The sequence below is a fragment of the Microcaecilia unicolor genome, chromosome 2 (assembly GCF_901765095.1).
Source record: "Microcaecilia unicolor chromosome 2, aMicUni1.1, whole genome shotgun sequence".
NCBI lineage: Eukaryota > Metazoa > Chordata > Amphibia > Gymnophiona > Siphonopidae > Microcaecilia > Microcaecilia unicolor.
In genome coordinates, this window is record NC_044032.1 from 344,851,715 (window position 1) to 344,878,970 (window position 27,256).

At 48.0% G+C, this 27,256-nt stretch overlaps 1 pseudogene; it reads left to right on the top strand.

Moving 5' to 3' along the window:
- Positions 1–8,606: 8,606 nt before the first annotated feature.
- The window catches only part of LOC115463704, a 232,699-nt pseudogene continuing 214,049 nt past the window's right edge, over positions 8,607–27,256 (top strand).

A 27,256-nucleotide genomic window follows, 5' to 3' on the forward strand; every position in this document is an offset into this window, starting at 1 on the left:
TTCATCAGCTGGGTGAGAACGACATTGAGATCCCATGACACTGTAGGAGGCTTGACAGGGGGCTTTGACAAAAGCAAACCTCTCATGAAGCGAACAACTAAAGGCTGTCCTGAGATCGACTTACCTTCCACATGGTAATGGTATGCACTGATTGCACTAAGGTGAACCCTTACGGAGTTGGTCTTGAGACCAGACTCAGACAAGTGCAGAAGGTATTCAAGCAGGGTCTGTGTAGGACAAGAGCGAGGATCTAGGGCCTTGCTGTCACACCAGACGGCAAACCTCCCATAGAAAGAAGTAACTCCTCTTAGTGGAATCTTTCCTGGAAGCAAGCAAGATACGGGAGACACCCTCTGACAGACCCAAAGAGGCAAAGTCTACGCTCTCAACATCCAGGCCGTGAGAGCCAGGGACCGGAGGTTGTGGGATGCAGAAGAGCCCCTTCGTCCTGCGTGATGAGGGTCGGAAAACACTCCAATCTCCCACGGTTCTTCGGAGTAACTCCAGAAGAAGAGGGAACCAGATCTTACTGGCCAAAAAGGAGCAATCAGAATCATGGTGCCTCGGTCCTTGCTTGAGTTTCACAAAGTCTTCCCCACCAGAGGAATGGGAGGATAAGCATACAGCAGCCCTCCCCCCCAATCCAGGAGAAGGCATCCGATGCCAGTCTGCCGGGGGCCTGAAGCCTGGAACAGAACTGAGGGACTTTGTGGTTTGCTCGAGATGCAAAGAGATCCACCAAGGGGGTGCCCCACGCTTGGCAAGATCTGGCGCACCACTCGGGAGTTTGTAGCGACACTCGTGAGGTTGCATAATCCTGCTCAACCTGTCGGCCAGACTGTTGTTTACGCCTGCCAGATATGTGGCTTGGAGCACATGCGTGACGGCGAGCCCAGAGCCACATGCTGACGGTCTTCCTGACACAGGGGGCGAGATCCGGTGCCCCCCTGCTTGTTGACGTAATCATGGCAACCTGGTTGTCTGTCTGAATTTGGATAATTTGGTGGGACAGCCGATCTCTGAACCTTCAGAGCGGTCCAGATCGCTCGCAACCTCCAGGAGATTGATCTGGAGGGACCCAGCTTCTTGGGTTTGAAGTCCATCGACATGAGCTCCCCATCCCAGGAGAGACGCATCCGTGGTCAGCACTTTTTGTGGCTGAGGAATTTGGAAAGGACGTCCCAGAGTCCAATTGGACCAAACCGTCCACCAATACAGGGATTCGGAAAACTCGTGGACAGGTGGATCACGTCTTCTAGATCCCCAGCAGCCTGAAACCACTGAAGCTAGGGTCCATTGAGCAGATCTCATGTGAAGGCGGGCCATGGGAGTCACATGAACTGTGGAGGCCATGTGGCCCAGCAATCTCAACATCTGCCGAGCTGTGATCTGCTGGGACGCTCGCAACCCGCGAGACGAGGACAACAAGTTGTTGGCTCTCGCCTCTGGGAGATAGGCGCGAGCCCGTCCGAGAATCCAGCAGAGCTCCTATGAATGAGAGGTTCCTGCACTGGGAGAAGATGGGACTTTGGGTAATTTATCACAAACCAACCCAGTAGCTCCAGGAGGCGAATAGTCATCTGCATGGACCGCAGGGCTCCTGCCTCGGATGTGTTCTTCACCAGCCAATCGTCGAGATATGGGAACACGTGCACCCCCAGCCTGCGAAGTGCTGCTGCTACTACAGCCAAGCACTTTGTGAACACCCTGGGCGCAGAGGCGAGCCCAAAGGGTAGCACACAGTACTGGAAGTGACGTGTGCCCAGCTGAAAATCGCAGATACTGTCTGTGAGCTGGCTAGTATCGGGATGTGTGTGTAGGCATCCTTCAAGTCCAGAGAGCATAGCCAATTTTTTTCCGAATCATGGGAGTAGGGTGCCCAGGGAAAGCATCCTGAACTTTTCTTTGACCAGATATTTGTTCAGGGCCCTTAGGTCTAGATGGGACGCATCCCCCCTGTTTTCTTTTCACCAAGGAAGTACCTGGAATAGAATTCCCAGCCCTTCTTGCCCGATTGGCACGGGCTCGACCGCATTGGCGCTGAGAAGGGCGGAGAGTTCCTCTGCAAGTACCTGCTTGTGCTGGAAGCTGTAAGACTGAGCTCCCGGTGGACAATTTGGAGGTTTTTTGAGGCCAAATTGAGGTGTATCCTTGCCGGACTATTTGGAAACCCACTGATCGGAGGTTATGAGAGGCCACCTTGGTGAAAAGCTTTCAACCTCCCTCCGACTGGCAGGTCGCCACGGCACTGACACTTGGATGTCGGCTATGCTCTGCTGGAGCCAGTCATAAAGTTCGTCCCTTGCTTTGCTGGGGAGCCGAGGGGCCTTGCTGATGTCGCACGCTGCTGACGAGAGCGAGCGCGCTGGGGCTTAGCCTGGGCCAGCAGGCTGTCGAGAAGGAGGATTGTACCTAACGCTTGCCAGAAGAGTAGGGAACAGTCTTCCTTCCCCCGAAAAATCGTCTACCTGTAGAGGTAGAAGCGAAGGCTGCCGGCGGGAGAACTTGTCGAATGCGGTGTCCCGCTGGTGGAGATGCTCTCCCACCTCTTCGACTTTCTCTCCAAAAATATTATCCGCACGGCAAGGCGAGTGTCCGCAATCCGCTGCTGGATTCTATTCTCCAGGTCGGAGGCACGCAGCCATGAGAGCCTGCGCATCACCACACCTTGAGCAGCGGCGCCTGGACGCAACATCAAAGGTGTCATACACCCCTCTGGCCAGGAATTTTCTGCACGCCTTCAGCTGCCTGACCACCTCCTGAAAAGGCTTGGCTGCTCAGGGGAAGAGCATCAACCAAGCCCGCCAACTGCCGCACATTGTTCCGCATGTGTATGCTCGTGTAGAGCTGGTAAGACTGAATTTGGCCACGAGCATAGAAGAATGATAGGCCTTCCTCCCAAAGGAGTCTAAGGTTCTAGAGTCCTTGCCCGGGGGCGCCGAAGCATGCTCCCTAGAACTCTTAGCCTTCTTTAGGGCCAGATCCACAACTCCAGAATCATGAGGCAACTGAGTGCGCATCAGATCTGGGTCCCCATGGATCCGGTACTGGGACTCGATCTTCTTGGGGATGTGGGGATTAGTTAAGGGTTTTGTCCAGTTCGCAAGCAATGTCTTTTTTAGACATGGTGCAAGGGAACAGTGGACGCTTCCTTAGGTGGAGAAGGATAGTCCAGGAGCTCAAACATTCAGCCCTGGGCTCATCCTCCACAACCACCGGGAAGGGGATGGCCGTAGACATCTCCCGGACAAGGAAGCGAAAGACAGACTCTCGGGAGGAGGAAAGCTGTCTTCAGGAGAGGGAGTGGGATCAGAGGGAAGACCCTCAGACTCCTCGTCAGAGAAATACCTGGTGGTCTTCCTCTTCCTCCCACGAGGCCTCACCCTCGGTGTCAGACACAAGTTCACGACCTGTGTCTGCAACCGCGCCCGGCTCGACTCGTGGAGCCACGCCACGATGGGGGCGTCGAGAGGTAGACTCCCTCGCCCACATCGGCGAAGCTCCCTCCGCCGACGTAGTCGGGAGTCCCCTCCGGGGAGGTGGCCGCAGTCGGTACCGCACGCGGCACCGACGTCGGGGACCTCACCCCGGGCGATGGGGCCAGCCGGCGCCACGCCTGACGGTACCGGAGGCGCAAAGCACCGCCGGTACCAGATGGGTAGGGACGCAACAGCTCTCCCGAATCTCTGGAGAACGGCCGGAGGCTCTCGTCAGAGCTGGCTGCAGAGGAAAGGCATGGAAGTCGATGCAGGCGTCGACGTCAGAAACCTGTTCGGGCATGGAGGCTGTTCCGGGCTGTCCAGAGCGGAGCGCCATCGACACCTCATGAACAGAGGGTGAGCGGTCCTCTCGGTGCCGATGCCTGCTGGGTGCCGATTCCCGGCGACCCAGAGCTCTCGGTACCGACACGGGAAGGGGACCGGTGTCGATGCTGCTTCGACTTTTTCCGAAGCATGTCACTGGAGCTTCCCGGTACCGACGAGGAGGACGTAGAATCCAGCCGTCGCTTCCTCGGGGCCGAGACCAAGGAGGTCGGTCTCGGGGGGGCTGTACCGCAGGAGCCCTCAGGGTAGGGGGAGACCCACCCGAAGGCTCACCGCCACCAGCAGGGGAATGACAGCCCTCACCTGCACTCCTGACGATGCACCACCGTCCGACGACATCAGCAGACGAGGTCCCGTTACCACCGACGTCGATGCAGCTATCCGATGTCTCGGCGCCGATGCAGAGGCCGATGCCTCGATGCACTCGATGCACTGGCGGCGAGGATGAAGCTCTGGACGCTGAAGACGTCGATGCACACGATACCCCCCCGGTGCCGATGCCGACGAAGAGCCGAGAACAAAACGTTCCACTGGGCCAATCTCGCTACATGAGTCCGCCTTTGCAAAAGGGAACACAGACTACAGGCCTGAGGGCGGTGCCCGGCCCCCAGACACTGAAGACACGACGCGTGCCTGTCAGTGAGCGAGATTACCCGGGCGCACTGGGTGCACTTCTTGAAGCCGCTGGAAGGCTTCGATGTCATGGGCGGAAAAATCACGCCGGCGAATCAAAATCCGAAATGACGAAATGAGCACCAAAACTTTGAGGGAGAAAAATCTCGACCGAGGGCCGAAAAGAGGCCTACCCCGACGACGAAAGAAAATTTACCGGGGCAAAAGACTGAAAATACGGGAAGGGGCGAACGGAACCCGAGGGCTTCCGGAGCACTTCCCACAACTTTTTGAAAGATTTTCCGAAGAAAAATAAACACGTCGAAGAAAAAAGGACGCGCGAGGTCGACTTTCCGGGGCTCGACACGGCGAAACACGACCGTACCGAGTGCGGACAAAAGAAGACCGGCCGGCTCGAGCCGGTTTCGGGCGGGAAGACGGCCGCGCATGCGCGGTGGCGCGCGGGCGCGCGAGGGCTAGCAAATGACTTTGCTAGTGAAGATTCCGATTGGAGGGGCTGCCGTGGACGTCACCCATCAGTGAGAACAAGCAGCCTGCTTGTCCTCGGGGAAACAGAGATATACCTGCTGTACCTAAATATTAAAGACATCTGGAAACCAGAGGTCTATTGAGGAATCTAAATGGCATCTTATCTAATGGACCCATAAGAATCATATGTGTATCTTATTCAGCGTGTGGTAATAGTTAGCATGTGCTAAATCTGTTAGTGCAGCTTAGTGCATCCAAAGAAGGATACCCAACCAGCTTGGACCCTTTATAAGATTCCTCCCCAATGGTTTGCAAACCGTAACGCCAACTCTGAGCTGGTGTAGGGTTTGCCACAGCCAGCAAGCCAATCACTGGTCACAGATCGTTGGGGATGAATATGTTCAGCATGTATTTGCATGCTACTTGTGCTACGAGCCCGGTTTTGCGTGCATTTGGATGCTACTTGCTCTAAGAACCCAGTTTTGCATGCTAGTTGCGTTCAGAGCCCACGAGCACGCTGTTTCACGCGCTCGGGGGCTCTTATCATGGGAGAGTAGCAAACGCAGGTACTAGTATGGCGCTTACAGCCTCTAGCACCTGTGTTTGCTTCTGCTCATCGACCCATCAATTTGGAAAGTGTAAACCAGCAATTCACATCTACCTGTTCTACTACACTCATATTTTGTAGACCTCTATCATCTCCCCTCGCTCATCTCTTCTCTAACCTGAAGAGCCCTAACTTTTTTTTATCCTTTCTTCCTAGGGAAGTCATTTCATCTCCTTTTATCATTTTAGTTACCCTTCTATTTGTTTCTTGACCACCTCGGCACACTGAACAGAGGGTTTCAATTTAACAATGATGACACCTAGCCTTTTCTTGTGTCATGACTCCTAAGGTGGCACCATGTAGTTATAGTTTGGATTACTCTAAGTGTATCACTGGGCAGGGACCCTTTTGAATACTGGGGGTTTGTTTGTAGTACAGGCTGAAGATCTCTCTCATTCTTCTCATAGAATCAAAATGATTTAGCAGATTTCTAGTTGATGTCAGACAGAATCTGATTTCAGATGTACAGCAACTAGATGAAGAACATTCAGTATAAAAAAATACTCTTGATAGCAGAGATTTCCATTAAGTTTCTGGGGTAGCAGTATCCACAACAGAGCTGTTTGTAGCTCTTGAGCAGTGGCGTAGCTAGGGTAGTTGACACCCGGGGCCGGTCATTTTTTAACACCCCCCCCCCCCCAAAAAAAAAGATCCAGTACTAGGCATACCGAGAATACAAAACACTCAGGACCTGTAGAGCAATTGTACCATACCATAAGCAGTAATTTGTACGAGTCACAAAGGAAAAGGAAAGCATCTTAAACACTACAGTGAGCACTAGAACATCAATTCACCTATTGTAAAACGAAAACAGACAGATTAGTACAGATCGATCCTGCACAGTCAATGCCAACCGAAAGCCATGTCTTTTTCACAAATACAGATACACCCTAATCCACTATAGAATAAGTAATCATAAACTTTCTATTTAGACAAAACTTAAACTGAAGCCCCAAGATGCCAGACTCTGCATACAATGCAACACCACAGAACAGAAAATGTCCTCTAGTACTGTGCAAAATATAAAGACAGCAGATGTAAATTTGAAAAAACTAACAAATACCAATCACCACTTTACAAATTAACAAATAGAAATAAACAAATAATATCATTTTATTGGACTAATACATTTAGCTTTCAGAGGCCAAAACCTCCTTCCTCAGGTCAATTCAGTATAGTACTGTTACAATGTCCTATCCTGACCTGAGGAAGGGGGTTTTGTTCTCCGAAAGTAAAATGTATTAAAATTAGGCCAATAAAAAGATTACCTTATTTACATGTTCTATTATAAACATTTATTAACACAGCTACAATACTACTTTATCGTAAAGCAAAAAATAAAATATATATTTACAGTTCGTTGTCTCTGGTTTCTGCTTTCCTCATCTTTTCACTGTCTTCCTTCTATCCAGCATCTGTCTTCGCTCTCTCTCTCTGCCATCCAGTGTCTGTCCTCTCTCTCTCTGCCCCTTCCATCCAGTGTCTGCCCTCTCTCTCTGCCCCTTCCATCCACTTCTGCCCCTTCCATGCACCATCTGCCCCAGTCTGCCATCTCTTTCTCCCCCTTCCATCAACATCTGCCCTCTATCTCTGCCCCTTCCATCCACCATTTGCCCCAGTCTGCCCTCTTTCTCTCTCCCCTTCCACCCACCATCTGCCCTTTCTCTCTGCCCTTCAATCCGTCTGCCCTCCCTCACGCTCCCCCTTCTATCCCCTCTCTCTCTGCCCCCTCTTTTCAGCCCCCAGTTCTAGCCCCCTTATTCCACCTGCCCCTAGTTCCAGCCCCAGCCCACATCTCCCACCTGCCCCCCTTTTCAGCCCCACTATCTCACCAGTCCCCAGCCCTTTTCTCCCATCAGTCCCGAGCTTCAGCCCCCAACCACTTCTCCCTGTCCTCTTTTCAGCCCCAGCCCTTTTCTCTCACCAGTCCCGAGCTTCAGCCCCAGCCAGTTCTCCCTGTCCCCTTTAAAGCCCCTAGTCCCCACAGTTTCAGCCCCCTTCATCCACCACATGCCTTGCATCCCCCCTTTTCAGCCCCAGACCCACTCTCCCACCTGCCCCAGGCATGGACCCATTTTCCCTCCTGCCCCCTCGTCAGACCCCAGTTCTAGCTTCAGCCCCCCTTCTCCCATCTGAGCACTCCCCTCCCCCCTCTGAGCTCCCCCACCCTCCCCAATCCCCTTCTCCCCTCTCTGAGCACCCCTCTGAGCTCCCCCACCCTCCCCAATCCCCTTCTCCCCTCTCTGAGCACCCCTCTAAGCTCCCCCACCCCTCCCCAATCCCCTTCTCCCCTCCTTGATGCTCTCCCACCCTCCCTAATCCCCTTTAAGCACCCCTCTGAGCTCCCCCACCTTTCCCCAAGCCCCTTCACCCCTCTCTGAGCTCCCCCACCCTCCCTACCCCCCTTTAAGCACCCCTCTGAGCTCCCCACCCCTCCCCAATCCCCTTCTCCCCTCTGAGTCCCCCCCCCGACCCGACAGCTGAGATCCGTTCTCCTGCTGCTCCTACCCTGTCCTGCCTTTAAAAAAAATGTTTTCGAAGCGCCGGAGAGTGGCAGGCAGCACGCCTCGCGTCTGCCCTGCTAGTAAAGAAGATCTCGTCGACGTCATCGTCCTTCCCACACTGAGTCCCGCCTACCCTCGCGGTAATAGGAAGTTGCCTCAGAGGGGGGCGAGACTCAATGTGGGAAGGGCGACTACGTCAGCGAGATCTTCTTTACTAGCAGGGCAGACGCGAGGCGCTGCCTGCCACTCTCCGGCGCTTCGGAAAAAAAAATTTTAAAGGCGGAGCAGCGGGAGCGGAGCACCCCCCACCCAGTGACACCCGGGGTGGACCGCCCCGCCCTTGCTACGCCACTGCGCTTGAGGAAAGGAGTTGCCCACCTCAGTATTAAAATGATCGAGGTATTCTTAGAATAAATTTCTGATGATGATTAATACAGCACTACCCCTCTATTCTTTTTTTTTTTTTTTTTTTGCGTGTATGAAAACAGCGTAATTCTAAGCACTTATAGGCCCTGTGGTAACTTTTTTTTTTAAAACATATGTTACTATCTTTTTCCTATAACAGGCTCCCACAATGTCAAGCCTGACATTTTATTCCGATTTGGGCAAGAAGGATTCTGTTCTGAGCCTCCGGGATCAGAGGAAAGAGGAAATCTGACCACCACAGGCATATGTGAGAAACTGCATCAAACAGGTGATGTAGCTTGAATTAAAGCTAGAAACAAGCTGATCCAAACATGTCGTACAAGAATGACAGCTCCTCTAGACCAGGCACAGTGAGAATGAGGTGTTTTAATCATGGTCCCTGCTTCCAACCTTTGTCGTGTGGATAATGTGTTTGTTCTATTTTCCTTATTTCTACTTTTCTCCTTCCATTATCTGATTTGCCTATCTTCTCTTTCTCTTATTCTCCCTCACCATTTTCCCAAATCTGTCTAGTTCTTCCCTATGTTTTCTTTCAACATCTACTCTGTTTCATCCTTTATCAGTTTTTGTAATTTTTCTTGTATCTTTCACTATTTCTGGCATCTTTCAGGGCTGCTCCAAGATACTTAACCTTCATCCCACCCATGGGCGTAGTTTCGTCATTTCATTTTTTGGGGGGTGAGGAGGTTGTGGCTTGGCTTATATTCATTTGCATATATACATATTCATTATGGTTCTTCAAAAAACACACACCCCAAACTAAAACAGTGAATATGAAACCAGTATATCAAAGCAATGATGTTTTTTTTTTTTTTTTTGGGGGGGGGGGGGGGTAACTGAAATGAGCCAGCACCAAGGGAAACTTCTGTCATTATGCCCCTCACGTTCACACAAATTAGCAAGGGGAGAATGCACTTTCCTTAGGCCTGAAACAGCACCATCTCTGTTCACTTTCTCCAAATCCCAGCTCTTTCTCCTTCCTTATCAGCAACTCTCCATACTATACCACATAGAAAAAATACTCCCCCCCCCCCCCCCCCAAACACCAATATACCTGCTACTGGGAAACAGGAACAATCAAGACTGTTACATATTCCTGTACAGACACTACATGCTAGCAGAATCCTTCACCTAAGTTGCACATGCAGAACATGTTGTTGCAACCCTACCTTGTTCTTCTGGCAGCGACCATATTGGAAAGATCATCTGAGGGGCAGCCATCTTGAAAGGATCATTTGAGGAGCAGCCATCTTAGGTAGCTCACTAGGAGGCAGCCATTTTTTTTTTTTTTTATACATTTCACATATACAAGATCAAGAACACCTCTTGTACAATCTAGGAGAACTGTAAGAACATCTTTTCATAGGAAATCACATCCCTCACACACTCACCCGCCTCCCCCATAAGTCCACAATTGAACCAAGGAACCAATCACCATTTTGGGCAAAGTAAAAGTATAGAAACCCTCCAAAAAGAAGAAAAAACAAAGAGACTCTGAAGGGAGTGGCGGCAGCAATTATAACCGAGGCGGGGATACTATCTCCGCCCCTGCCTCCAGAGAAGGAGCACCCCTATCCCCCCTGGAATCCAGGAATGCTTTCAACTGCATAGGTTCAAAAAACACATACTTAACAGCGTTCATCTTCACCACACATTTACAGGGATAATTGAGCCAAAAGAAGCCCCCCATCTGGAACACAGTAGGGCGCAACTTAAGGAAAGCTTGTCGCCTCCTCTGCGTTACCTTGGTAGGAGGCAGCCATCTTGAGTTCTTTTGGGCGTGCCCTATAGGAGCTCTTGCCTCACAGCTGAGACCAGTACCCTCTGATTGGAGGCCTATTTAAGAGCTGGCCTGAGCAACCATCTTTGCTTCTGTTGCTATAGAGGTTCGGTGCTAGTTATTGTGTACTTTGCTGTCTACTTTCCTGCCTTGATCCTTGGACCGAACTTGACTATCTGCTGTGTTGCTGCCTGCCTAGACCCTTAGACTAAACTCGACTACCTGCTGTGTTGCTGCCTGCCTAGACCCTTGGACTATTCTTGACTACTCGCTGTGTGGCTGCCCAACACCGTCCGTATCCTGAAGTCCTGGTGGCCGCCTGCACCTGGGGGCTCAAATCCCGGGGAACGGTGGTCGCTTCCCAGGTGAAGTTAGGGGTTGTCCGGCAGCTTGACCGATTACTGCTCTGCTCTTCTTCCACCGTGCTCGGTCGTGGCACAAGGGCTCACTATCCAGGTCTTAACACATGTACAGACCCTCACATGATACAAAATAGGGAAAAGAGGGAGAGTAGTAGAAAGATCTTCCAACATAGGACATTATCATGCAGCTAATTGCCCATAAAGCCTCTTGAACAATTACCTATGTGTTAATGTCCTATGGTAAGACCCTTCCACTACTCTCCCTCTTTTCCCTTCTAGACTATTCATAGTGGTCATCTGTTCTTCCACCTCAGTGGTTTTTATCACTATACAAAACAGGGAACCACAGAAAAACTGAAATAGAGATCTTCCTCAATAGAGACAGACTCTGTAAGCTGTGTAAACACTGGTAAAAGTGAAACAGAAATGTATTTTCTCCTGCACTCTACAAAAATAGGAAAGACGTACATTTCACAAAGCAGGCACATCTCAGTCCTTAAGTATTAAATAAAAATATTTCTTTTCTACCTTTGTTGTCCGAGCACTTTATTTTTCTAATTGGGGTGGTCCCAGTCGCCTTTCCACTTTCCACATGTCAGTCTTCTCCATGTTGGCATTTTCATTTCTTCTCTCTCTTTTTGTCCTTCCTTTCCTTCTCTACATCTGTCTGGTAGTGACCTTTCATTTCATGCCCCCCCCTTATTTGTGTTTATCCTTCTTTCTCTCACCTTAGTGTCTGTTGATCTTCTCATCTACCTACTAGCTTTCACCATTGCTCCCTCTGTCTCTCACTTATCCAGTCTCCTAAACCCTTATCTTTCCCCATCTTCCACCCACTTTCTCAGCCCCCATTCCCATCCTCTTAGCTCTCATCTACCGCCACTGGATCTCATCACCCTTTCAGTCCCCAATGCCATCCCTGACTCTCTTTCATTCCCTTGCTTCCAAGGCCATTCATATATCTCTTACCCTATATCCCATGCCCTTCCTTCCTCTCACCCCTTGCAAGGTCAAGTGTCACTCCCCCTCCCTCCCTCCCTCCAAGGTTCGGTGTTGCTTTCCCTCCCTCTCCCCTTCCACAAAGTCTGGTGTTGCTTTCTCTCCTTCCTTCCCCTCCTCGTGCCCCCCACAAGGTCCGGTGTCGGTTTTCCTCCTTCCTCCCTCCCTGCAAGGTCCTGTTTCGCTTTTGCTCCCTTTCACCCTCCTTTCACAAGGTCTGGTGTCACCAGCCCTTCCCCCTTCCTCCTTCCCTACAAGTCCGGTGTTGCACGATCTCCCTCCGTTGCCTGCGCCACCAGGTCCTGTCACACACTCTCTTTCACCTGCAAGCTCCAGTATCACTCCTCCACCTCTCCGCTCTGCTCCCGCTGCAGCCTTTCCATCTTCCGGGCTGCCAGCAGTGTTAGCAATGTAAGGACACAGCCTGCCTTTGTGCGGCTCGGAAACCTTCTCTCTATTGTGAATTTCTGTTTCTGCCTAGGCAGGTCGCTCGCTGCAGAGAGAAGGCTTCCAGGCCATGCAAAGGCAGGCACCGTGCTTATATTGCTAACACTGCCGGCAGCCTGGAAGATGGAAAGGCTGCAGCAAGAGAAGGGCGAAGAGCAGAAGGAGTGACACCAGAGCCTGCAGGAAGTAGAAAGAGAGATTCCGCCATGCAAGCCATTTCGGGGGGCACTGCTCCCCCCAAACTACGCCCATGCTCCCACCTACTCAGCAGCTTGTGTGTTTTGTTCTCTGAGCTGCACAGTGCTGCCAGTATGAAAGAGACAGGCAGGATGGTCTTACTGTAAGAGGCTGGAGGAAGACGACTGGGATCAACAGGAAGAATGAGGAAAGATGGCCAAATTGGTGACTCCATAAAGAAAGGATTTAGGAAGCACCACACTGATAGCAGTAGAAGGTGGGAATGAGGCAGAATGACTCAATATGGCATTTTTGGAATGGATTTAGGCAGGATGGGATTGAAAATGGGGAGGTGTAGGAAAAAGGATGGAGGTAGATAGGCCTTGAAAAGAAGCCGTAGGGGGAGGAAAGAGAGAGTGACCACTAGTATCCATGTTGGGAGTCAGGAAGATTTGGAGAAGGAAGAGAGAAAGACCCACATTGATAGTTCTAGGTTAAAGAGGGCATATTCCTCTCAATTTTCATTACCTTAATATTGCAGGACATGGTTCATTTTCAAAACTTCTCAGGTTCCTTAACTCCTTCCACCAGGATCATAAAATTCCCATCATCTCCATTTTAGCAATGTTTTGTTTTTCTTATGTCTTAAGCTTTCCTATAAAACCTGAAGTTATTTTTCCATTCTTCTTACAGGAAGCCAAAGTTACACTGCTGAGCCCACAATAGAGATCCTGAAAATGGAAGAGGCTCCTGTATGTGACCAGCTGGAGAGAGGAGAGGAGGATAAGGATACCAGAAGCAGTGAGCCAACAATTCCTTTATAATAAAATCCTTGCTATGTGCTGTGAAGTATTTCAAAATTTTCACAGATTTATTGGTTAGTGAATGTAATCAAAGTGAAAGGAATCACTGCAGAGACTAGAGGGGAGGATGAGATCATGATGGTGTATTTATGTCTTATCACCTGTCTGCAAACAAATATCTTTAAAGACTTCTGTGGGGATATTTGCCTATATATGTTTTGCTCACGAGCTGTATAATTTATGTACATACTTTTATTTTTTCCAACAGATGATAGATTTGGCAATAAGAGAATGAGCATGTGTGATGGGCAGCAAATGGAGGAATGGAAACACAAAGACCCCTTCAGAGACAGCCCAGATCCTTCAGCTGATGGTGTGGGAGGTAGTAGTAGCGTAAGACTACCTAGAGTGAAAAAAAAGACCCTAAAAGGAGAGAAATCAAATGTATGTACTGAAGAAGAGAGAATTTCCACCAACTGCCCAAATCTCAGACAAAATCAGAGAATCAGCAGAGGGAGACTTTGTCAGAGCTCTACATGTGAGGAAATGTTCACTGGGAAGGCAAACCTGACAAGACAAAATAAATTTCAAAGAGAAGATAAGCCGTTCCAGTATACGGAGTGTGACAAATTGTTTGCATATAAATCACAACTTCATCAAAAATTTCCCAAAGAAAGAGAACCATCTTCTGTACATGATAAAAAATTCAGTCAGGTATATGACTTGGGAGGACATGAATTAATCAGCTTTAGCAAAAAACAAGTGCATCAAATGCACCTCAAGGGAGCAAAGCTATTTCAAAGTTTACTATGTGATAAAAGCTTCACTCCAAAAAATTACCTCAGAATTCATGAAAGAATTCACACTGGAGAAAAACCCTATAAATGTTCTGAATGTGGTAAAAGCTTCAATCAAAAAGGTAGTCTCACAATTCATGAAAGAATCCACACTGGAGAAAAACCATATAAATGTTCTGAGTGTGATAAAAGTTTCAATCAAAAATATCAGCTCAAAATTCACGAAAGAATCCACACTGGAGAAAAACCCTATAAATGTTCTGAATGTGGTAAAAGCTTCATTCAGAAATGTAATCTCAGAATTCACGAAGGAAGTCACACTGGAGAAAAACCATATAAATGTTCTGAATGTGGTAAAGCTTTAATCGAAAAGATCAGCTCAGAGTTCATGAAAGAATCCATACTGGAGAAAAGCCGTATAAATGTTCTGAATGTGGTAAAAGCTTCAATCAAAAATTTGATTTCATAAATCATGAAAGAATCCACACTGGAGAAAAACCATATAAATGTTCTGTGTGTGATAAAAGTTTCAATAAAAAATATCAGCTCAAAATTCACGAAAGAATCCACACTGGAGAAAAACCATATAAATGTTCTGAGTGTGATAAAAGTTTCAATCAAAAATATCAGCTCAAAATACACGAAAGAAGTCACACTGGAGAAAAACCACATAAATGTTCTGAATGTGGTAAAAGCTTCATTTGGAAATCTGACCTTATAATTCATGAAAGAATCCATACTGGAGAAAAACCATACAAATGTTCTGAATGTGGTAAAAGCTTCATTCAAAAATATAATCTCAGAATTCATGAAAGAATCCACACTGGAGAAAAACCCTATAAATGTTCTGAATGTGGTAAAAGCTTCAATCAAAAAGGTAGTCTCACAATTCATGAAAGAATCCACACTGGAGAAAAACCCTATAAATGTTCTGAGTGTGATAAATTTTTCTGCATCAAATCACATCTAAGAAAGCATGAAAGAATCCACCTTAGAGAAAAATGTGAACAAAAGTTGAGCAAAGCTGAAAACATCTCTCTGACTGATGACTGTGAAATAAACAAACTAGAACATGAAGATGTGTATATATATCTAGAAGTGGAGGAAGGAACGAGTATCAAACAGGAATCGCTGAGAAGAAAAAATCAGTAAAGAATAGTATAGGAGACTAAAACTGATAATGAAGAGTGCATTAACATTATGGAATAAGTTACTGGTTATGAATCAGCTGGCACTTCCTGCACTCTCGTATAGCTTTGGAATTATGCACTGGCCTCTTAAAGACCTTGAAAAATAGATGTACATTTAAGAACTCCTCCATTCCTACCTGGTCATCTATAAGTGTATACCTAGATTGTACATTCCTAGAGATAAAGGAGGAATGGGTTTCATAGAAATAGATTACATTTATCGAGCTACTGTTATAGGTCTCCAGGCTTACCAAATGGCGTCAACAGATCCCAGTGCATAGAAGGTGTTGAAATATGAAAGAAAACTTACATAATCCAGTTTCATTATTAAACTTGGACAATCGTTGCAAGGAGTAGAATGAATGGGTGAAAAATCAATTGGTACCAAAAGGGAGGGAAAGAACAGAATTTGTAAGGAACCGAAAAAAAACGTTAAGGAATTGGATCAGCAGGAGCAAAACAACAACATAAGACCATAAGAGTAGCCATACTGGGTCAGACCAGTGGTCCATCTAGCCCAGTATCCTGTTTCCAACACTGACTAAACCAGGTCACAAGTACCTGATAGAAACCCAAATTCTGGCAACATTCCATGCGACCAAGCAGTTGCTTCTCCATGTCTGTCTCAATAGCAGACTATGGACTTTTCCTCCAGGAACTTGTCCAAACCTTTTTTAAACCCAAATACGCTAACCATTGTCACTACGTCCTCTGGCGAACAGTTCCAGAGCCCACCTATTCATTGAGTATAAAAATATTTCCTCCTATTTGTGTTAAAGTTATTTCCATGTAAATTCCTTGAGTCCCCCCTAGTCTTAATTTTGGAGCAAGTACAAAATTGATCTACTTCTATTCATTCTACACCACTCAGGATTTTTTGTAGACCTCAATCATATCTCCCCTCATCTGTCTCTTTTCCAAGCTGAAGAGCCCTAACCTCTTTAGACTTTCTTCATATGAGAGGAGTTCCATCCCCTTTATCATTTTTTGCTCTTCTTTGAACCTTTTATAATTTTGCTATCTTTTTTTGAAATGACCCTAATAGAATTGTGGTGTTGGTCTCATGGTGAATCTGATGAAAATAGGGACGATTCTTAGTACCAAGAGATGCAGTCCAAGACCAAGAAAATGTGGCAGAAAGATACAGAAATATTTCTGATTGTTTTTGGTGCCACAGGCCTGATCAAAAAGAACTTCCATGTACCCATAGAGAGCATTAGCAGTAAATCTGAGAGACTGAGATCATACCCCAGCTTGATGTTCATTCCTGTCATGATGTGTGCAAAGCTATCACATTTGGATAAAAATTGCCCCCCTGAGAAAAATTGTTATAACTCTCTCTCCAGAAAAGATTAAAATTGAGAGATCACTTAGAGCTGGGGGGAGTGCAAGGTGTAATCTTCTCCAAGCCATTATTTCTTCTTACCATGATTACTCAATGGAAGAATCAGTGCTTTTGGCGGCCGGAAGGAAGGTAAGATATCCTGGGAATCTTTTATTGAAATCTTTAGTGATTTATCCCCTGCTACACTAAAGAGACGCAGGGAACTGCAGGTTGTCATGGGTCAAATTTGGGTAGAGCAGTTCTACTACAGAAGGACTTTCCCTTTTGGAATATCTCACTGTGAAGGAGAAAGCTTATCAAACAACATTGAGGGAAGCAGCCTTACAGGTTATTCACTCACTGAGCTAGTGGGACCAAGAAGATCTCCTGACCTCAAGGATCATTGCAGACTTGTGACCTTTTGGCAACTTATACAGGGTTTTCTTAAAGCAAATATTTCCTCTTCCTTATGAGGGCTTGGTTTATCCATTAAACCTAGAGCAGGGTGCATAGATGCCTCGCTGGTGGGGATGTATACTCACTTGTTTAGTAATTCACTTTTTAATTCACCATTAAGCTTTTAGGTTTATGCTAATAAGACTATTGTGATATTACTCTGTTTTGCTCATTTTTTCAAGCTGTGAAAACTGATTGTCCCTGGGTTACCAGGACCTTCCTCTCCATTTTGCTAGTCAAATGGGGGGTGTTGAGGGTAGTGGGATGGGGAAAGGGGTATTTTGGGGGTTTAGACAATTAGGTACAGCATATTCCTGGATTTGAATGAAATTTGAGCCATTAAAAAGTAATAGGTGGTTAACAAACTAATGGACTCCTAAAAAGTTAAGATTGTTAGTATGAATATTAAAAGCCTGAATACCCTTTATAAGAGATAATCCAGCTTATTTTCGAAGGAGGTCTCCAGCCATCTTCCGACTCAAATCGCAAGATGGCCGGCGATCTCCTAAAGCCAGCTAGATCGGTATAATCGAAAGCTGATTTTGACCAGCTCCAACTGCTTTCCGTCGCAGAGCCGGCCAAACTTCAAGGAGGCTTTTCGGTAGGGTAGCGGAGGCGGGATGGGGGCATGCTTTGAGATGGCCGGCTTCGCCCGATAATGGAAATAAGAAAGCCGGCCTTGTCGAGCATTTTGCCGGCTTCACTTGGTCTCTTTTTTTCAGGACCAAGCTTCAAAAAGGTGCCCCAACTGACCAAATGACCACCGGAGGGACTCAGGGTGACCTCCCCTTACTCCCTCAGTGGTCACCAACCCCCTCCCACCCAAAAAAAAATTTTTTTTTTTAATATTTTTTTGCCAGCCTCAATGCCAGCCTCAAATGTCATACCCAGCTCCCTGACTGCAGTATGCAGGTCCCTGGAGCTGTATTTAGTGGGTGCAGGGCACTTCAGGCAGGTGGACCCAGGCCCATCCCCCCCCCCCATCTGTTACATTTCTGGTGCTAAATGTTAAGCCCTCCAACCCCCCCCCCAAAACCCTCAGTACCCACATGTAGGTGCCCCTTCACCCCTAAGGGCTATGGTAATGGTGTACAATTGTGGGGAGTGGGATTTGGGGGGCTCAGCACCCAAGGTAAGGGAGGTATGCATCTGGGAGCAATTTTTGAAGTCCACTGCAGTGCCCACTAGGGTGCCCGGTTGGTGTCCTGGCATGTGAGAGGGACCAGTGCACCACAAATGCTGGTCCCTCCTACGACCAAATGCCTTGGATTTGGCCGGGTTTGAGATGGCCGGCCTCAGTTTCTATTATCGGCGAAAACCGATGCCAGCCATCAAACCCGGCCATGTCTGACATTTGGCCGGCCCCAAACGTATTATCGAAATGAAAGATGACTGGCCATCTTTTTTGATAATACGGTTCGGGACTGCTCTTTACTGCACCGGCCATAAGCACATAAGCACTGCCACGCTGGGAAAAGACCAAAGGTCCATCAAGCCCAGCACTCTGTCTCCGACAGCGGCCAATCCAGGCCCCAAGAACCTGGCAAAAAAAAACAAAATTTAATAACGATCAATGGAATTTCCTTCAGAAATAGATGGCTGGCGCCGTTCGAGTTATGTCCATCCAGTCTGCTGAACAAGATAAACTCATTTTACATGGTATGTGATACTTTATATGTGTACCCGAGTTTCATTTGTCCTTGCCTTTCTCAGGGCACACCTTAAAAGTCTGCCCAGCACCAGTTTCGCTTCCCAATTACCGGCGTCGCCACCTAATCTCGGCCAAGATTCCGTGGAACCATTTCTTCTAAAAAGGATTCCTTTGTGTTTATTCCATGCATGTTTGAATTCCATTACCGTTTTCATCTCCACCATCTCCCACGGGAGGGCATTCTACATGTCCATCACCCTCTCCGTGAAAAAATACTTCCTGACATTACTCCTGAGTCTGCCCCCTTTCAACCTCAATTCAGTTCAGTACTTGCATATGTTGTATTCAGTGCATTTTCCTAGCAAAAAAGGTTCTGGTACTCAAATGCTAGGCCAGCCTTCAGGAGTGGGGTGATAACTGAGGGACCCACCCCATAATAGCCAGGCCCCCTGCAACTAGTCACAAAATCTATGACAAGATTAAATTGGTGTGTAAATCATGAGTTCTTTCATTAAAACTTGGGGTCCATGGATCAATTTTAGCAGACAATGGAAAAGGTGCTGGTACTCAATACCGCCAAATACCCCCTCAAAAAAGCCCTGGTTGTATTAACAATAGAATTATTATGTTATTTGCTATTGTATCTATCATGGTATGTAAGAGTACACACATTATTATCCTTTACCTAGTGGACTACTTCTCTCTCCCTCCTCCAGATTTCAACCCCTTCTTCCACCTCAATCTCACTGTTTTTCCTCCTTTGAAGTCCACTCTATCCGCCTTTTCTCTCCTCTGCCTCTTCGAATAGCGGTCATTTATCGTCCCCCTAATAAGTCCCTTTCATCCTTTCTCAGTGACTTTGACGCCTGGCTTGCCTTCTTCCATGATCCTTCCTCCCCCTCTCTCATCCTTAGTGACTTTAATATTCCTGCTAATGATCCTTCCAACTCTTATATTTCCAAGTTACTCGCTTTAACGTCATCCTTTAATCTCCAACTATGCTCTACCTCCCCCACTCATCAAAATGGTGACTGTCTTGATCTCATCTTCTCCTCCAACTGTTCACCTTCTAGTTTCCTTGCCTCTGATCATCCCTCCTCTGATCACCATCTTATAACTTTCACACTTAATCTCCTCCCTCCCAGTCCCGTCCTATCCTATCTAATTTATCTAGGAATCTTCACGATATTGACCCTTCATCTCTATCCTCCCATGTTTCAAACCTCCTCTCTACTGTGCACCATCCACGTCTGTCAACGAGGCTGTTCTTCTTACAACAATACTCTATCCTCTGCCTTAGACACTCTTGCACCTTTGATGACCCGCCCCTGTAAGGCGTACAAAACCCCAACCTTGGCTGACTTCTAATATCCGCTACCTACGTTCCTGTACCCGCTCCACCGAACGCCTCTGGCGGAAATCTCGGGCCCTTGCTGATTTCTTACACTTTAAGTTCATGCTGACCTCCTTCCAATCTGCTCTTTTACGTGCCAAACAGGATTATTATATCCAACTGACCAACTCTCTTGGCTCCAATTCTCGACTTCTCTTCACCACATTGAACTCTCTCCTCAAGGTGCCCCCTCCCCCAACTCCCCCTTCATTATCTCCTCAGACCCTTGCTGAATTCTTTCACAACAAGGTTCAAAAAGATAAACCTTGCTTTCTCTACCTCACCAGCTCTCCCTCCACTAGTCCGTTCCCCTCTCTCTCCTTCCCCTCATTCCCTTTCCTCCTTTCCTGAAGTTACTATTGAGGAAACTACACTTCTCCTTCTTCTCAAAATGTACCACCTGTTCCTCTGATCCCATTCCCACCCACCTTCTTAATGCCATCTCTCCTACTCTTATTCCTTTTATCTGTCACATTCTCAACCTCTCACTTTCCACTGCGACTGTCCCTGCTGCCTTTAAACATGCTGTGGTCACACCTCTCCTTAAGAAGCCTTCACTTGACCCTACTTGTCCCTCTAATTACCGACCCATCTCCCTCCTTCCTTTTCTCCTCCAAATTACTTGAGCGTGCTGTTCATCGCCGCTGCCTTGATTTTCTCTCCTCACATGCTATTCTTGACCCACTACAATCTGGTTTTCGCCCTCTCCACTCAACCGAAACTGCGCTTGCTAAAGTCTCCAATGACCTATTACTGGCTAAATCCAGAGGTCAATATTCCATCCTCATTCTCTTGATCTTTCCGCTGCTTTTGACACTGTCGATCACAGCATACTTCTCGATACCCTGTCCTCACTTGGATTCCAGGGCTCTGTCCTTTCCTGGTTCTCTTCCTACCTCTCCCTCCGCACCTTTAGTGTTCACTCTGGTGGATCCTCTTCTACTTCTATCCCTCTGCCTGTCGGCGTACCTCGGGGTTCTGTTCTTGGTCCCCTCCTCTTTTCTATCTACACTTCTTCCCTTGGTTCATTAATCTCATCCCATGGCTTTTCCTACCATCTCTATGCTGATGACTCCCAAATCTACCTTTCTACCCCTGATATCTCACCTTGCATCCAAACCAAAGTTTCAGCGTGCTTGTCTGACATTGCTGCCTGGATGTCTCAACGCCACCTGAAATTAAATATGACCAAAACCGAGCTTCTCATTTTCCCCCCCAAACCCACCTCCCCGCTCCCCCCGTTTTCTATTTCTGTTGATGGCTCTCTCATTCTCCCTGTCTCCTCAGCTCGAAACCTTGGGGTCATCTTTGACTCTTCTCTCTCCTTCTCTGCTCATATCCAGCAGACCGCCAAGAACCTTCGTTTCTTTCTTTACAACATCCGTAAAATCCGCCCCTTCTTTCCGAGCACTCTACCAAAACCCTCATCCCCACCCTGTCACCTCTCGTTTAGACTACTGCAATCTGCTTCTTGCTGGCCTCCCACTTAGTCACCTCTCCCCTCTCCAGTCGGTTCAAAACTCTGCTGCCCGTCTCATCTTCCGCCAGGGTCGCTTTACTCATACTACCCCTCTCCTCAAGACCCTTCACTGGCTCCCTATCCGTTTTCGCATCCTGTTCAAACTTCTTCTACTAACCTATAAATGTATTCACTCTGCTGCTCCCCAGTATCTCTCCACACTCGTCCTTCCCTACACCCCTTCCCGTGCACTCCGCTCCATGGATAAATCCTTCTTATCTGTTCCCTTCTCCACTACTGCCAACTCCCCGACTTCGCGCCTTCTGTCTCGCTGCACCCTACGCCTGGAATAAACTTCCTGAGCCCCTACGTCTTGCCCCATCCTTGGCCACCTTTAAATCTAGACTGAAAGCCCACCTCTTTAACATTGCTTTTGCCTCGTAACCACTTGTAACCACTCGCCTCCACCTACCCTCCTCTCTTCCTTCCCGTTCCATTAATTGATTTGATTTGCTTACTTTATTTATTTTTTGTCTATTAGATTGTAAGCTCTTTGAGCAGGGACTGTCTTTCTTCTATGTTTGTGCAGCGCTGCGTATGCCTTGTAGCGCTATAGAAATGCTAAATAGTAGTAGTAGTAGTAGTAGACCTAGAGGGGCATAATGGAAAGATCGTCCAAGTACAAATTAGGACGTTCTTACGAAAACGTCCAAAAATAGACATGTATAATGGAAAAATAGTGTGGGCGTTTTTCGATAATCGATTATCCCTGTAAGAAAACAATCAAATGACGAGCGCATAAGCGTGACTAATTGGGCGCCCTAAGATGGTCGATTATTGCAGGTGCAAACGACCAAATCACGTGGTGTGTAAAATAATGTACATAGGTGTATCGCAAGTACAGTACATGTTGTTCACGCCATCCAGGTACGGAAAAATATGAGGAACGCGTATATGTGTCAACTACAGACATATCATGCTGCTCCACCCATACTTTCATCATATGTGCCCATCTGAATGTCCGGATCTGCATGCACTGTACACCTACTGAACATGCAGCTATATGCATATTGTGTATATGTGAAAAGGGTCAGGTGGGGTGCGTCATACTCATCTATATAAGGCACGTTTCACACTCGTGCAGGCATGTGCACGTCAAAGACGTCTATGCTTACGAGGGCGTCCACGTGCTGATAGGGGCCATATATGGAGCTGTGCATGAAACGACGTCCCTCACGCAAGGTCGTCTATATAAGGCACTTCTTTTCCAACACGTGGAAAAATGGCACACCGGCGAGAGCCCAATTTCGGCGAGGAGGAGAGCTTGCTGCTCGTCCGGCTGTGCCTAAGGCACCGGCACCGCCTATTTATCCAACACCACCACCTGCCCCCCAGGCTGCAGGCCATGCGAGCCTGGTCCCGCATCCGGGAAAGGCTAGAAAGGTAAGGTTATGGCCCAACCCCCCTCCCCTCCTGTACCTACACATATAACAGCTCCATCATCAATGTTACCAGCAGTAACTGGAGTGTCCATGCAAGGATCATGAGTAATATAGGAACATGCACAATCACTAATAATTTGTATGTTATTGAAATGACCACCATTCCCACATCCCTACAAGAATGTATTTCGTTAGGTTAGGTACAGTGGTGGAAATAAGTATTTGATCCCTTGCTGATTTTGTAAGTTTGCCCACTGACAAAGACATGAGCAGCCCATAATTGAAGGGTAGGTTATTGGTAACAGTGAGAGATAGCACATCACAAATTAAATCCGGAAAATCACATTGTGGAAAGTATATGAATTTATTTGCATTCTGCAGAGGGAAATAAGTATTTGATCCCCCAACAACCAGTAAGAGATCTGGCCCCTACAGACCAGGTAGATGCTCCAAATCAACTCGTTACCTGCATGACAGACAGCTGTCGGCAATGGTCACCTGTATGAAAGACACCTGTCCACAGACTCAGTGAATCAGTCAGACTCTAACCTCTACAAAATGGCCAAGAGCAAGGAGCTGTCTAAGGATGTCAGGGACAAGATCATACACCTGCACAAGGCTGGAATGGGCTACAAAACCATCAGTAAGACGCTGGGCGAGAAGGAGACAACTGTTGGTGCCATAGTAAGAAAATGGAAGAAGTACAAAATGACTGTCAATCGACAAAGATCTGGGGCTCCACGCAAAATCTCACCTCGTGGGGTATCCTTGATCATGAGGAGGTTAGAAATCAGCCTACAACTACAAGGGGGGAACTTGTCAATGATCTCAAGGCAGCTGGGACCACTGTCACCACGAAAACCATTGGTAACACATTACGATATAACGGATTGCAATCCTGCAGTGCCCGCAAGGTCCCCCTGCTCCGGAAGGCACATGTGACGGCCCGTCTGAAGTTTGCCAGTGAACACCTGGATGATGCCGAGAGTGATTGGGAGAAGATGCTGTGGTCAGATGAGACAAAAATTGAGCTCTTGGCATGAACTCAACTCGCCGTGTTTGGAGGAAGAGAAATGCTGCCTATGACCCAAAGAACACCGTCCCCACTGTCAAGCATGGAGGTGGAAATGTTATGTTTTGGGGGTGTTTCTCTGCTAAGGGCACAGGACTACTTCACCGCATCAATGGGAGAATGGATGGGGCCATGTACCGTACAATTCTGAGTGACAACCTCCTTCCCTCCGCCAGGGCCTTAAAAATGGGTCGTGGCTGGGTCTTCCAGCACGACAATGACCCAAAACATACAGCCAAGGCAACAAAGGAGTGGCTCAGGAAGAAGCACATTAGGGTCATGGAGTGGCCTAGCCAGTCACCAGACCTTAATCCCATTGAAAACTTATGGAGGGAGCTGAAGCTGCGAGTTGCCAAGCGACAGCCCAGAACTCTTAATGATTTAGAGATGATCTGCAAAGAGGAGTGGACCAAAATTCCTCCTGACATGTGTGCAAACCTCATCATCAACTACAGAAGACGTCTGACCGCTGTGCTTGCCAACAAGGGTTTTGCCACCAAGTATTAGGTCTTGTTGCCAGAGGGATTAAATACTTATTTCCCTCTGCAGAATGCAAATAAATTCATATACTTTCCACAATGTGATTTTCCGGATTTAATTTGTGATGTGCTATCTCTCACTGTTACCAATAACCTACCCTTCAATTATGGGCTGCTCATGTCTTTGTCAGTGGGCAAACTTACAAAATCAGCAAGGGATCAAATACTTATTTCCACCACTGTATGTGACTATGCTATTAGTGTTATGTGACAATTTCGTTAGTTATGTGAAGGCCACATTTTCCGACCCCTCTTTGCAGCCAGTGGGTTACAACGCCTCCGAATAGTGGAAGCATGAGACCAATGAAACCTATACCATACTTTATAACATGGTCATGATAACACATATAAAGTAGTTTAACAAGCATACATTATAATGTATACAAACGGTACTGTCTGGCCTCATGCCCACCTCTCTGGCATCATCTGCATAGGAACCAACTCGGTGGCTGCTGTGGGTGCTTGACCACCCCACCCCCAATATCAAATATGTATGGAGGGAGGGGTCATCTCCACTGGGGGTTCCACCCCCCAAAATGGTAAAAAGGTGGCTCCTATGATTCACTACCAATGGAGGTGCCCCCCCCCCCCCCAACACTGTAGACCCTCTCTCTCTCTGGTATGTGAATAGCAAATGAATGTGTGCAGAGGACAAAAAGGACCAACACCCCTGACCCCTGCTCTACAAACTTATATCTTACAGACGCTTTGGAGTCCACCGGGACCTGGAGTCCCTGAGGAGGCGGTTCTGCCGGGTGAGGCGGGAGAGGCCCGACCTCATCCGGGCGGTGCGAAGGCACCTCAGGGCTCGCCGTAAGTATTCAAAAACAGGACACCTGTACAGATTACTACATACATTTCATGAATAAAGCAAATGTGTTGTACAATATCACTTCCCATGTGCCTAATAGCCACCTAGTAAGTAATACCATATCTGTCCCAGATCAAGGATGCAGGTTGCAGGGGTTCTCCCATGAGCGTGCCTGCAACGTCCGACCATCCCCCCGAGATGAATGAGATGATATGCCACACTTTACTATTCCCCTTACTGTGGTGGCTGATTACTGTGTCCTGGTACAGCTGCCTGAGGCCCTACTTTTACTGCATGTTATGGCCTAAATCACATAAAAGAATTGTGCTCAACACCCTTCACACTGCCCCCCCCCCAATAACTCCTACAACAACTGCCCATCAACCCCTCGTTGCATCTCACAATGCAAACATGCTGGTCAGCAATGAATTTGGTATGGCAACATGTCCTGCGTGGTGTGTGTCAGAGGAGGGTCCAGGGTTCTGTTTCATGTCATCTGATGCAGCCCATTCCCCATGGGCATAGGCTACGCCTTACCACACCCTGCCCCATCCCCTGCCTCACGCCACCCAGCTACTGCACTATGCAAGCCATGGTGTATGCACTGATCTCAATCACACTCCTTTTACATACACAGGGTTCCACCAGCAGGAAGCTGAGCGGGAGGATGAGGAGGGCCACCACCTCCAGGAGGAGGAGGAGCAGGAGGAGGAACAGCAAGAGGAGGGGCACCTGGATGAGGAGGAGCAGCCAGGCCAGGAGGCGGGCCACCAGGAGGAGGAGGAGGAGGACTCGGAGGAGGGAGTCCTCATCATAGATGAGGATGAGGACATTCATGAGGACCCCTCCCCACCTGCAGCTCCGTATGAGGCCTCTCCCTCCCCTCAGCCAGCGCCATCGCCTGGCCCACCTCCATCCCCTGGGCCATCTTCAGTGTCCCCTGGCCCACCTCCAGCCTTTGGCCCTGCTACTGTGGTGCGGCTCCTGCAGCAGCTGGTAGATGGCCAGCAGCAGCTTATAGTTGGCCAGCACCAGCTGCTGCAGGAGGTGAGAGCCCTACGGCAGGGCAATGAGCAGCTCCAGGGCCCACTAAGGGTACTGCTGGAGCTGCTCATTGCCCTGCTACAGAGGGCCTTGCTCAGAGGGCGTGGCCGCCCTTAATTTAAATAGGGGGGCCTGTTGGGGGTGTGGGGAGTGGGTGGGGGAGGGAATTGTTGGGGTTGTGTGTGTGGGGGAGGGAAATGTTGGGGGTTCTGTGGGGGGGTGGGGGAGGGAATTGTTGGGGTTGTGTGTTTGGGGGGGAGGGAAATGTTGGGGGTTCTGTGGGGGGTGGGGGAGGGAATTGTTGGGGTTGTGTGGGGAGTTGTGGGGGGGGAGGGCAGTGTTGGGGCTTATTTTGTAGGGGTGGGGGTGGGGGTGGGGGGGAAATAAATGTTTCTCTTACAATATAACTATCAGGGTGTGTGTGTGTGTTTGTCTCCCTTGTGCATTACATATCACCAAATGGTGCTGTTGAGTTGAGAGGAAGGAGGCAGCAATATGCATAGCATTAAATGTGCTGTGTGAATGAGAAGGTGATGTATGTCTGAGAATGTTGGCCATACAGAACGCCACCTGTTCATTCCAACCTGCATGGCCATATGTGCAGGGGGGTTGGGCCGGGGAGGCTGGATGGATATTTGTGTTCATGAATAAAAATGGCCAGCCAGCATCTCTCTCTCCCTCCCCTCCACCATACTGACCCACAATACAGAGTGCCATCAATAAGAGATTAATAGTGTACCACGTGTGATCTGCCAGGTACACACTTCCACATAACTCCAGGTACCACATACACAGTGTTTGCTGTCTGATGGACACATATCCTTACCCACAAGCCACATTGGTGGGGGGGGGGGGGGCCAAGAAGGACCTACAAACAGCTGGCTCATATTTTCACATTGAATACATCAGCTATGGTATATAATGCTGAGGAGCAAAAGGGAAACAATGGGAAACCCAATAGATGGATGGTTACTTCATCACAGTTGCAATGTAATACTTGTGTTAGAGAAGGGCACAAATAAAAATGGTGCTCATTATTTGCAGCTGT